This window comes from Mizuhopecten yessoensis, unplaced genomic scaffold (assembly GCF_002113885.1).
Source record: "Mizuhopecten yessoensis strain PY_sf001 unplaced genomic scaffold, ASM211388v2 scaffold10185, whole genome shotgun sequence".
Classification (NCBI taxonomy): domain Eukaryota; kingdom Metazoa; phylum Mollusca; class Bivalvia; order Pectinida; family Pectinidae; genus Mizuhopecten; species Mizuhopecten yessoensis.
In genome coordinates, this window is record NW_018408421.1 from 518,441 (window position 1) to 533,026 (window position 14,586).

Sequence of the window (14,586 nt, forward strand, 5' to 3'; positions counted from 1 at the left end):
TCTGATGCTCAATTCTGTTAATCAGTTCGTAGTTTTTTTGTTTTTTTTTACATCGGTTATAGCAATTTTATTTTTTTCAATGTTCGTTATTTTGATATGCTGTACTTACTGCCTATTAGTTCATGGTGTATAAGATGTTTTCAATTTTCGTTATTTTGGCATCCTGTACTTACTGTGATAACATGTATTTAGCTAAAATTTTAATCTCAGGCTTTTTTTTTCTCACAGAAATAAAAACCAGATTTGTAAATACGTAAACAAATGATAATTCTTTTCTGATAGGTCTGATGTTATATTATAAATGTATCTCTAAGAAGACAGTACATTGTAGACAGGATCATGATAAGAATATCTTTGTTAAGCCATTTTCTCAATTGCAAGCCGATCTGAACTTGTTCTGCTTTAAGTATGTATGATAAGGGTATACTGCCATTGTATGTTTTCAGTGTGAATCTGAGAAATTGTTATCATTGATTTTGTTCATATTTATAAATCAGGATTTGATTGCATGGGTGTTTCAAAAGTGTATATTTTTGTGAAAATGTAATCATAAGTTTTGTGCAATAAAAACAAAATGTAGTCCCATTGTCCTCCTCAATGGTTTGAAGGAGGTGCAGCAAGTTCCATATGTACTGGACAAAGGATAAAAACTGAAATTGTGATTGGCACCGAGAAAATGACTAAATGAAATTACACTCTTCTCTCATCAACACCATATTTTAATATGCACAGCAGAATATTTTTAATCTGGAAACACGTTTCAAATAATTCATCAAATTTTCAAATTTAAGATTAAAAAAACCCATCCATTTCAGATTCAGTATCAAGTTAACAGAATTTCAAGCTGTCTCCCAATGTTTTTAACTTCAGTCTTGTTTAAACATTGGTGAGATCTAGATTGACATGATTATTGTAAGGTCACTGGTATCATAATTAAGTATAACTTAACTCAATTAAAAAAAAGATGATTAACATAGATTAAAAATCGCTTAGAACGAAATTAGTGTATATGACACTGACCCATTTTTTTTTTTTTAGCTTCAGTCTTGTTTAAACATTGGTGAGATCTAGATTGACATGGTTCTTGTAAGATCGATGGTATTATTGTTAAGTATAACTTTTAAATTCAAAAGATGATTAACATTAATTAAAAATCGCCAAGAAAGAAATTATTGTATGCATGGACGTTGCAGCATGTATCAATCCTACATATGACATGACCATAATATAGCTTATATCTGCATAAGAATTGATAGGGTATTCCATCTTATACACTGACGGGATGTTAAGGATGATTATTGCTGATGCCAAATGAAATAAAAGTCCAGGTCATACCTTAATAAATGTTGTATGAAATAGACTATTGGTTTCTTAATTGTTTGTTGTTTTGTCATTGTCTTATTAAGGCCTTGCCTCGAGTGGATAGGACATTGATTGCTGACCTGTTGTGTCCCTCCGTTTGACCAATATACATGTAGCTTGGTACAGTCTGTATGAACTGATATATATATATATTTGTTCTGTGGACACTTTTGAAGATCCTGTCATTGTCATAATTGGTTTTTAGAATTGTAAGCATTCCTGAGATGACTTTCTTCATTTGCGGGTATACTGGTCATTATGAGATGGAGCACTTGATTTCAAACTGAGAGTACTGAGACGAGTTCCTTAAAGTAGTGGGGATATTGGTCATTATGAGATAGGGCATTTCATGTCAAACCCTTCCAGGTAATAGTAGTAGTAGCAACTCCCTCCTCTTGTAGGAGAACCAGCTCGTGAAGCTGTATGTTGATTCTGAAGCCAGATACACTATATTTGACTGGCGGTTTGAAGCTGCATAGCTGAAGTGGGAGACATATATGTACCCTATATAAGTCTGTATTGCAGTGTTTGCTGAGTAGTCTATGGGAAAATAGAGCTTCATCAAGGATCATTGTAGACTAAGTTTTGGTGAACTATAATGTGAAGAGAGAGAGACAGTTTAAACGACATATATCTCAGTTATTATGTACAGGGTTAATTAGATCTAACTACCAGTGTATGTACCTATGTGCATCGAATGAATGGAGATATGAATATACAGGAATAGCCATTATTATTACTTGTCTAAGAGTCTCTTGAAGCATTACATGGCAGAGGTCGGGCACAACAGTCTAAATACTCCCACCAGTGGCAATGTCCAGCAAAGTACATCGACGCAGGTGAAGGGCATAACACATATTTCTAGAAATGTTCTCTATCTTATACACTGTTTCGTCGCCCTGTAGGGTTAGCGGTAGGAGAGGATTTGTTACGTCAAGAACAGTCTGTAAAAACTTGTCAGCATCTCTGATGAGTGTTGAGCCAACTATATGGTCGCAGTTGTCAATGATTTCTTGATGTATGAGCGGTATGTAACGACTCCGGACAGGTTCCAGTGCTGGGCATCGAGTCAAAAACATTGTGAACTGATACAATGCGCATGGTGTCATGGTGCCACTTTCCAACTGCTTGATGTTGGGCTTTTGATACTCACTTGTCTTCGGGCGATTTCCTTCTCAGGTGAAATCTGTTCTAATTACATTACCGAAGAGCATTAGGGTTTGCTTGTCGAGGTAAGCCTCAACTGGAAGTTCTCCAGATAGGATGTATACTGCAGAGTCGGCAGTAGATAACGGTAGTCCCATGATATACTTTAGTGCTTGTTTATGGTAGCGGTTGATGTTGGACATGTCTTTTTTGCTCAGGATGGCCGCTTCGAGCCCATACAGCATCCTTGGTCTTGCATAGTGTTCCACATCTGAATTAGAACATTGGGGTGCACTTCACTGTATCCGTGTAGGCCGGCTCCCGTTAGTGATTAGGCCGTCCTCCTGGCGAGCTGGACCCTTTCTTCTGACATGTTCATAACAGAATTTTTGCTAGATGATGACCTATTTATCCCCAAGTGTTTATATGTTGATACAACTTCTAAGCTCTTGTTGTTGAGGTCCAGGCTGACTTGGTCCACTTCAAGGAGTTTCGGACGGTTGGAGATGATGATCTCGCATCACTTGTAGCTCACATGGGTCAGTTGACAGCAGACCGATGTCGTCTGCACATGTAGGGTTGCTTACATGTGTCGTCCCTATCTTAAGGCCCAGATCTTTTTTCTCCAAGAGACCAAAGAAAGGGTTTTTGAACATCTTATACGCAGTTGGAGACCAGCATCCAACCTGACGGACTCCTTGCTGTTCTGAGAAGCTTTCGCAGATGCTGCATTGCCATTTGACGCAGGATTTAGGGTTGTTGTACCACTCGTTCATAAGAAGCCAGTCAGTAGACTGGAGGCCGTATTGGTGGAGACGTCGCAACATGGAATTGTGCCACACTACATCAAAGGCCTTAGTGGCATCGAGGAAGCCTGCGTAGAGGGTACTGTGTCCGTACACTCCGCAATGCATTCCGTCAATAGTAGTGCCGCATTATTGGGAGACCTTCCTTTAGTGAAGCCCTTTCGCATTTTATTGAGGTGGCCTTCTATGACATTGCTGTTGCAGATGTAGTTTTTCAAAGGTTTTTCCGATGATGCTGGAGATAGTGATCCTGCGGTATGAATTTGGGTCATCTATTTGTTTGTCCTGCTTCTTGTAAATAGGGGTGATTATTCCTGACATGACGGTTTTTTGGATTGTTTGGTCGTCGTGAATTTTTAGTGAACAGTTCCGTCAGGACGGTGTGGAGACTCGTACCAGCATACTTGAGATGTTCTGCTATTATTCCATCTCCATCAGCTGCTTTCCCGTTGTGCAAGGTGGTGACGATCTTTCCGATTCCTCCTGTGTATAAGTTGCTTTGGTAGCTTTTCTACAGAGGTAAGTAATGTTTTTGATGTCACTGTCGATTTATTCCTGGTAGTTGTTGTCATATATATTGCTGGTGTCTGGTTGACTGAGGTGCTCAAGATATCGGTCGCCAACGAAGAAATGTGAGAGTTTACGGGTGCCATTTTTTCCTCTCTGTTCAATCAGGTGATGGAACAGTTTCATGTCAGATGGTTGGGCCTCCATTATATCGTTGTATGTTTGCTTCCTATTTTCAGCATTGGTTTGTGTCTGGTGTTTCCTTAGCGCCTTCTTAGCTTCCTTACACGTAATGAGCAGGTGGTTGTATGGTCCAGATGGTTTTCCAGATTGTTTCCAAAGAAAGTATGCCCTTTTGCTGTCGGAGCAAAATGATTTGAGTTTTACACTCCATCGCCGTTTATTGGTATTCTTTGTTCTGCCATTTCTGGTAGAACCGACTGCTTTAGCGCACGATTGCAAGGTTGTTGTTATTGTATTCAGGAGCTCCTGTGTGTCCATTCCATTGGTGTCAAGTCGGTTCGGTTTTTCCGAGATAGACTGTTGATAGTTGTGTATGTTGGCCTTCTTCCAGTTGACTCGTGCTATATGGGAGGTCGGATGATCTGATGGATTTGGTCGGTTCTTTGAAATTACAGGTAGATTGATTGTTGTTGCTCCGGTAACCGGACTATGGGTGGAGAGATTCAGTGGGTCTCTGTCCCAGACTTGGATTTCGAGCCCGGGTGCTGATGGTGTCCGTAGTATGTAGTCAATCAACTATGAATGCCCTGTGTAGTGAAGGAACGTCTTAGTTGTTGGGTATCTTGGTTCAGTTATCAATCCCATGTTCTGGATCATTTCTCTAAATTTCCTATTCCGTGAGTTTGGGGGTTGCCTATGCAGAGAAGCATTGCAGTTTCCCAAAGCTATACTATCTTAAGTAGGTGAGTATTTTTGTATCATCTCGTGCAGCTGAGCCATGGAGTCTTGAAAGTTGTCTCCCGCGCTGCGCCCTCGACATGGGAGATACGAGTTAATTATGATCAAATCTCTGACAGCTGTATTACGCAGATGCGCGTACCCCCTTCCATCAGGGTTGTGATATGAGGGTGTAAGTCTTTTCTCCATAAGATTGCCACACCGCTCATGCCCCTCGGCCTTGCTTTCGGGGATATAGGGTCTTCGCCGTCACTGCATTGGATAGCGCACGAGAATCCATTTTCATCAGCAAGTCTTGTTAGCTTCTATCATCTCCATCATACTGTTCATTCTGTTTTCAAGCATGGCCATTCTCATAGATAGTAATCCTGACTCCGATTTCTGCATTGTCGACTCTAAATATTTGTCGCTGTGTCTGTCTTGCATGCTGCTCACATTTCCAAGAAGTTCTCGGGCTCCTGTAGTGTTTTTCAGTTGTAAGGATGTCCTCAGTTCAGCAATCTGCTCCTCCAGACTAATGGCGTATGCCTTAGATGATGCCAACTGTTTGACAGGTCTTACTCTCATTTACATTGAGTCTGGCTTCCTTTTCCTTGATGGATTTTTCTCTTCTGTCCATTTCCAGTTTCTGGGTGCGCAGCTCCTCAATGTCACAGTGATTTGGATTGTCTGTGTTAGTCGCTTGGTCAACGAATGTGAGGTGGTCATCGTAAGTTGTAGCGGCACTGTTGTCGTTGTTGTCGGTAGTGATCGTGGGTGAAATGTTATCGTCATCGCTCTGGACAATTTCAGGAGATCTTGATTCGTTGGATACTAGTGATAATACCGAGTATATGGACGATTAGTGTTTTCCCATTCTCCAATTTCTTTTGGTGATAGCCCTTCACATCTATAATGGAACCAATGAAGACAGTCCTCGCACATCAGTGAAAGTTCTGTGCAGACTTCATTACAGTGTGGACAGGTTGCATTCTTGATGAGGTATTGCCTGCAGCTACGAGAACCCTAGGATCAGTTTCGATGTCACTATCAGTGAAGTCAGGTTGTTCCTCGATTTGTGTGAAAGGAATCAGTTGTTCCTTGTCTTGATATGGTTTGCCAATAGCAGAGCTGGGTATAGTCGCAAGCTCCATCCCCGCTTGTGTATGGGTAGGCTCAAGCTGATTGGGTGTGGCCTGCCTACGATCATCCCCAGGTGGTTGCTGTTGGGTGGCACTGGGTGATTTGAGTAGGCAGCCGGTTGACATCTGTCTGTCGGTGTTGTCTATTTGTTGTTTGACACCAGATATTGGTACCTCAATTGGTCTTTCTCTCGTTATCTTTTCTCTACCTTGCCCTAAGTTGTACATAATTTGAACACATTGTTCATTAATGTAGGCATTTGCTTCCTCAAAATTGCCGAGAGAGCAGACAGTGTTCATCAGGTTTGGGAGGTGTTCTGCGATAAATAGTCGTATTTTGGAACCGTTCACACTGTTCACGGAAGTTGTTAGATGGAGGTTTATTCGATAAAGTTGTTGTGATGTTGTTTTGTCTTGGATGGATATAGACTCATTTACTGAAAGTAATGTTTCGGTAGGTGCCGGTCCAGGTTTTTGATGACATGCCTTGTAGCTTCAAACATGGCAGCTAAGAGTGTAAATACTAGGTTGTCTCCCCTTTTCATCTCAACCTTTTCCACCTGCCTCTCCGAGGCTTGAATTTTGTTGTTGAGTGCTTTCTTCACATTCAGGTCATAGTTTGCACTGGTTGATCTGGCCTTCGTACTGTTAACTGAGGAAGAGTACGGTATAGGCGGCTTTTTGTTTCTATTAGAGGTGTGCGTTCTGACAGCTGACATGGTTCCCATAGCGGAGGGTACACTGATCTAAGATGTAGATCTATGCTATGGATGTTACCGATGGAAGGTTTGTGTCTTAGATAGACATTTTGGGTATAGTAGCAGTCGACACAACACTAGAATTTATTCATGCTTGGATATCACACTGCTCCGCTGTTATCTACAACATACAACACAGTTCAGCTGTATTAAGATTGTATGCTAGAAAGGTGTATTGGGTACAGCATCAATCGACACTGTACACTAAATCGAGGTAAAATGCTTCAGTGCTCCCGCTCAGTGATAAGTTCATAAAAACACCGAAAGTTGATTCTTGATTGGATATCACACTGTTCAGTTGTTCTCAGCATATACTATAATGACATGGTTCAGATGTGTTCAGACCAGGTTCATAGTGACAACTCTGTATCTACATAACATTGGCATATAAAAAAATATAAAAATACTAAAATACTAATATAGTTGAGATTTAAATAGTCTTAACCTACCAGTTAGAACTCTAAAACTACTGGAGAGGATAAAACAGATATGAGTGTATTTATGTAAGTAGTGACCTCAATGACAACACTTGGACGGGAAGGAACAAGTCCAGTGTTTGGGCTAAAGGATTTTTCAAAAAATCCAAGATGACGGCTAAAAGTCTATAGCTGAGTTGGCCGATATCTTATAAAATGGGAGGTAAATTTATATCTTTGCTGTATTGCAAAACATAAACAGGTAGTACCAGCACTTCTGATGTTTAATCCATACCAAGTCCTTAACGAAAATGCTATAGTTATATTGCATTGGTTTTAAAGACAAAACCAAAACAACAAGACAGTACCAAAGTGTTAGCAAACATATAATTCGAACATAAAACCTGAAAAATTAGGGCAAAATATAAACAAAGAAAATAATTACACGGAGACCATCGGAAAATAATAAGGATACTATGACCAGGTATTCCAAACGGTTGAGCGTTTCATCAATGACACGATGTAGGTAAAATCAAAGTAATTAGTAAATTAGTAAATCGAATCAACAAGGTACAACATAAAATATAGACTTTCATACTGCACAAGGAAATTATCATTTCCCACGACAGTGCTACCATTAAAATTACCTATAATCTTTATCAACCTGCATTTCTCAAAACTTTGTGTCGCAAGTTTGTATGACAGCGGTTAACATCTATCACGGAAGAAATTATTTTTGAGATCCAAGCCGTTGATTACCAAACCAACAAAGACGCTTTGGGATTTTTTATCAGTTGGTGCGGCTTAAATTCCTGTCACTGAGGTTGGATATTGTTTTCTCGGGGTCAAACTCGCATAATTCAAACAGCAAACAAAGCAATGCAAACGAATTACGATACTATACCAGCATTTTATTAAAATGATGTCAATGAAATAGAAAGGGATCAAAGTTGACGGTAACAAAATCATATCGAAGTGTCAACTAAACCTTACTAGAGTAAGAAAATGAAGAAAATTTTCACATGAAGACTCAAGTACAAAGGCGGGTGTTCCGAAGGGTGAGCATCTCCTGCTTAATCGACAAGTTCCGCGCATTAATCAGCATGATACAAGCCATCGACCCTCATGTTACACGAAGAAATAGGATAGTTCTCGATACGATTATTAGTAACCATTAAACATTCAGTAGTCGTCGTCAACCTGCGTTTAAAAAAAACCCAACCTGTGCGGTAATTCAGACCAAATACCGTAGGTTGGATAAGCAAGGATGCTGCTATCAAGAAAGGGAAAATTCACTACTTGAAAATCAAACCTGTTACGCGTATCGTACAGCTTTTTGATAAGCCGTCCATGTTGGTCGTAGTGTAAGTTAGGATCGAGGAGAGCGTCTTATAAGGAGCATCTACATTTTCCTTTGATTTGAAGCTCATTATGGTAGATACGATCTACATGGTCGATATATTTCTTCTTATTGAAAGACAACACAGTCTGTTCCCATAGGAATGAATACCGGTAAGAAGAGGGGCACCGTCTGTTCCCATAGAAATGACTGCCGGTAAGAATAGGGCGCAGTCTGTTACCATAGGAATGACTAACGGTAAGAAGAGGGGCACCGTCTGTTCCCATAGAAATGACTGCCAGTAAGAAGAGGGCGCAGTCTGTTCCCATAGGAATGACTAACGGTAAGAAGAGGGGCACCGTCTGTTCCCATAGGAATGACTGCCGGTAAGAATAGGGCGCAGTCTGTTACCATAGGAATGACTAACGGTAAGAAGAGGGACGTAGTCTGTTCCCATGGGATGGACTACCGGTAAAAAGAGGGGCGCAGTATGTTCCCATAGGGTTGACTGCCAGTAAGAAGTGGGGCGCCATCTGTTCCCATAGGAATGATTGCCGGTAAGAAGAGGGGCAGATTCTGTTCCCATAGGAATGATTGCTGGTAAGAAGAGAGGCGCCGTCTGTTCCCATAGGAATGACTGCCGGTAAGAAGAGGGGCGGAGTCTGTTCCCATAGGAATGACTGCCGGTAAGAAGAGGGGCGCCGTCTGTTCCCATAGGAATGACTGCCGGTAAGAAGAGAGGCGGAGTCTGTTCCCATAGGAATTACTGCCGGTAAGAAGAAGGGTGCAGTCTGTCCCCATAGGAATGATTGCCGGTAAGAAGAAGGGTGCAATCTGTTCCCATAGGAATAATTGCCGGTAAGAAGAGGGCGGAGTCTGTTCCCATAGGAATGACTAACGGTAAGAAGAGGGGCACCGTCTGTTCCCATAGGAATGACTGCCGGTAAGAAGAGGGGCGCAGTCTGTTCCCATAGGAATTACTGCCGGTAAGAAGAAGGGTGCAGTCTGTCCCCATTGGAATGATTGCCGGTAAGAAGAAGGGTGCAATCTGTTCCCATAGGAATAATTGCCGGTAAGAAGAGGGCGCAGTCTGTTCCGATAGGAATGACTGCATTCTGCTGCAAAAATTGCCACCGAAATCAACAGAGACAGTGTCAAGGAGCTCAATCATTCTCACAATTCTTCTTCATAATTCATATTCAGTGTCGCAATGCGATTATAACTGATTTAATGGTATTGAGAATGGTTAATAGAAATTTGGATAATGACTTGTTTGAGTAACTAGCGGTACCAGCGATTAAGCTTCAGATTCCTGTGAAGCTATATTGCTTGTCACCCTTATGTCTTCTGTTCTCAAAATTGTTTGTCAAATTGCTGTAAAAGTGTTAATAATTTTTCATACAAATTTACATCTGTATTTAATGTGATATTCTTAGTATAGGTTGGTGAATTAAACATAAGTGTTAAAACGAACTTTGGGAATGCTTTTCTCGTTCAGGATGGGTAGAATGAAATAACCCTTTGGCTTTCTGATCAGAAAGGCCTATCTGTTGAAACTTGTGTATAAATTATGTTCATCAATTAAAATGACACGCACTTTGGGATTGTGTTACCCTAGTGAGATGAGACTGATCACGTTCTGCTAGTTATAATACAGCACGATTGATTTTCAGCTAAATTCACCATAATATGTCAATCCGTTCATCTTATAAGATGCACTTCTGTTTTGGTGAATTAATTAGACCCTCTGTGGTTAGCCTTAACTTTGTCCGCCACAGTTCCCTTTGTTTTCAGTAGTTGCACGGTACATGATTTACACGCTTTACTAATTATAAATCTATTATCAACCAGAATTCTTCTAATTTTTAAGAATTATATTGTTACATTATTTCTTGCATTTCCTTCCATGTCAGCAGAAGCTTAGGCCAGTTTGATTTCCAACTCTCTTCCACCAACCATCACTGGTTGGTCCTATAAGGACAAAACAACTGTATGGTGCCGTGCAATTCATTTAGGAATACTTGACCTATTGCCATTCGTTTAGGAACAATCCCACGTATTTTTTAATAAATTAAAATCCATTGATAAGCATAATAGTTTTGTCTTTAAAATATTTTTTATTTTAAAAATCAGTTTTTGCGGTTTGTTTGTTGACAGAGAGGAGAATTCAACATTCAACAACTCATATAGCCTATCATTATGAAAACTAATTAATATACATTAAAAAGGTAAGGTAATAATGAAGCGAATCGAGAGCCACATATATATATATATGTTTTATCTAAAGGGCTTTTGAATCATGACAGTCGCCGTTGGTATACATAATCTTAGTCTTTCAAACCGAATAAAATAATTGTAAAATTACTAAACATGGCCACTCGTAAGCATTGATTTTCAAAACGCTGCCAGTAACAATGAGATGTGCCCCGTCATTCAGACACGTGCTCTTGGGATTATTCCACTTGTCCTTTGTTTTGTACAGTAAAAAACACGCTTGGAAAGTAGGCTGAAATGTGTACCCACGAAGTTTGCAGCTTGCTTCCCCAGCAACTAAATACATGAACACACAAAAAATGTCATAGTTATGTATGAATGTTATATAATGCTCACATACTAAAATATTATTCTCCTTCAGCTCGGAAAGTACCTTTAAATATTTCATGATATTGTGTTGGTACTTTTTCATTGTTTGTTAATTCAAGTCATTATATATTTTGATACATTTTTAGAAGTCAAAATTGTAGTTACATGTAAGTAGCATCTTTATCGAACTTTTCTAGTCCAAGAAATGTCAGGTACTGCGTGTCAAGCACAAGCGGAAAACATTAATTTTTTATATAAAATCCATGAACACAACCTCAAAGTCTTCAAAACAGCTAAATACCTTGGGTTCAACATTCATTAAAGCATGGAATCACCACATTGACCAGATAAAAAGGGCAAACTCAACAGCACCTTTTCCTCGACGAAACTTAAGTCAATGCCAACCAGGAACCTCTGCTACAGGACACTGTTAAGACCACTAACAGAGTATGCAAGCACTACTGGGATCCACATGCGACAGGAAACATCAATAAGCTGGTGTTACAGTCAAACGATATACTTTAGCTTGGGCATGAGAAATCAGTATACTGGCAATCGGACGGAATGATGTGCTTGGTGCCTCTGTAAGGTATTTCAGTGGGGCAGCACTATAAAGTCGACGACAGATTCGCGCTATCACAAAGAGGCAAGTACGCCATCACACCATGCCTCAAGCGCTTACACACGCAAGCATGCTTACACAACACGTATAGGGACACGTCCTTAAATGAACTTAAATGTTAACAGGACGTTAAACAAAATAAAACCAAACCAAACCAGAGAATACTGGTCCACAGCATTGTGAGTTGTCTTATTTGTTTCTACTCTGCTTAACCATCTGCCTAAATATGATGTCTAATTAATCCTGATATATCAATGATCAACATCGCAAGCAGATCTGAGAAAAAAATTAGTCGACGCCAATATTTTCAACATCGTATGAATTCATCATATTTCATGTTCAAATTATCTTGCAAAGGGTTATGTGTTCCCCCCCCCCTCTTTTTCAAAAAAAAGAAGAAACATTGCTACCCCATGAAAGAAAACTTACTTAAATATGCACATGCGACTGTATTCTTCATGACTATTAACTACACATAGGTTTTAACCCCATTTAATGAGTACAATTCCTCTTTGCATCGTGTAACAATAGCATTATACAACGTTATCATGTTGTGACCAACTATTCCCATCCATCTAACGTTTCCGCCCTAACAACTTCAATTTCCTTCTGTTTATTACTTGGAGGTATTTTGCACAAACTATAGTTAGTCTTTCGATAAACGTCCAAACTTGATAAACTTCAAAAAAGAGGAACAAGGGTTATCTTAAACTGCGACTTTAATACTCCGTCCAGTGACATGTATAAGAAATTGAACTGGCTACCTTTTTTAAAACGTCTGTTACACGTTCATATAACGCTTAACAGTCAGTTTTGATGTACACTATTTTTACATTGATTGGCTCCTCAGTATCTTAACCACTGTAATACACTACGAATGTCCAGTCAGGCTTTACTAGATATTTGTCAAATAACTTGATGTACCTACCTTTATTTTCCTTTACCTTCCACGGACCACATACATGGGATATTTTATCAACCAGGGACCATATACATGGAATATTTTACGTATCAGGGACCATATACATGGAATATTTTACCTGACATGTTAGAAATGCATGCGGTTTTTAAACACACTGCAGAGAAGTGTTATGGACTTACCCAAGAACTGTAGGGGATGTTTTATGGACTTACCTAGGTACTGTGGGGGATGTTTTATGGACTTACCCAAGTACTGTAGGGAATGCTTTATGGACTTACCCAAGTACTGTAGGGGATGTTTTATGGACTTTCCCAAGTACTGTAGGGGATGTTTTATGGAGTTACCTAAGTACTGTAGGGGATGTTTTATGGACTTAGCTAAGTACTGTAGGGGATGTTTTATGGGCTTACCCAGGTACTGTAGGGGATGTTTTATGGACTTACCTAAGTACTGTAGGGGATGTTTTATGGACTTAACTAAGTACTGGAGGGGATGTTTTATGGACTTACCTAAGTACTGTGGGGGATGTTTTATGGACTTACCCAAGTACTGTAGGGGATGTTTTATACAATTGTATTTCTTCATGTTTTATTATAATGATTCTCTTTTTATGAACATTTTGTAAATGATTGTAAATTTCATAACTACGTGACTAAATTTTGGACGGGTCGTTAAAACAAGCTTTACAATCAAGTATGAATAAAGACTACTATCATCAGTATTACATGAAGTGTATCTACGTACCTGGCCAATCGGAACATCAGAGAGCTCATTCCTTGTTGCAGTGTAACCTCGGCACTCCTCCGTGTTTGCCATATAATAAATAGAGGTTACACAACGAGTGGTTGTTGAATATGGTATTTATTTCACTCGAGTTAGTTAATTTTCAAAAGTTACGAAAGACACGAGCTTTAGCGAGTTATGTAAATATCATTGTTACATAACAAACGAGGTTGCCACGTTGGGTGACATAAGAATAATTTATGTCCGTCCCATTGTTGGTTTAAAAATCTCAGCGACAAAGGAACTTATAGATTAGGAAAACATTGCAGGTTTGAACTAAATAAACAGTCTCCTCTCTTAATACATAGATTAGGTGATTCAGTCTAAAATCGATAATTTTAAAATCAATAACCGTACAACATGTGTCGATGACGACCGATACGTTGAGAACGTTCGTCAGTGATATCATACCTAACTTAGAAGTCGCTGGGACAGCAAACACAAACAAAATGCATTTTGTTAATCCCAAGATGTTATCCATATTGAAAATTCTGACAATTAAACAACGTTTTTGCGACTAACTACCGTCACCCTTAGTGAATAGGAGGAGAAATGACGCCGTCTGATTTTACCACCGAGTACATATACACATTTTTGTTTCATTTGAATGACCAAGCTAACTAGTTTACTGACATGTTAGGTATGATTAAAATAGGAAAGGAACTTCTCACATTTGTGTGTTTTTCATGTGATAATATTAATTTCTGAATTCTAAGGTATGCATTATATTATTTACGTATTAAAACAAGAAAGTTTAGCTCTCTCTTTACTTGCCGTTAAGCTTAATAAGCATTGTTTGAGAAACATATCTATTCCTGATAAAACGTTTATTACCTACATAAGCTGTTACCTTTACTGACACTTTACAGCCTACATGCACTAGCATTCCGTTACTTTGTTCATGGCGTCAAAACAGCCAATGTCAGGTTCGGTATTGGTTCGCTTTTGTTTTGTAATGAATATTTAATGTTTAAATTGCCAATCATGATTTATACATAAGTTAAAACATGCTTGCCTAGATCTGATCAGAAAGCCTTGGAATATATCATGTTTGAATCTTCTCCACCCATCCTATACTAGAACCTTGTTTGCAAAGTTCATTTGAACATCAATGTATCATTCATTAGAAAGAATATCACATTGAAGGTAATGAGAAAAATATTCAAGACAGTGTCTCTAAGCCGTTCACCTCTTATGAGGTTCCTCAACAGATTGTTTAATTTAAAGATTGCACATGCAATGATGACGTCATCAGTATTATGACGCCACAAACAATACAAAGTACGGACATAACTTGTCA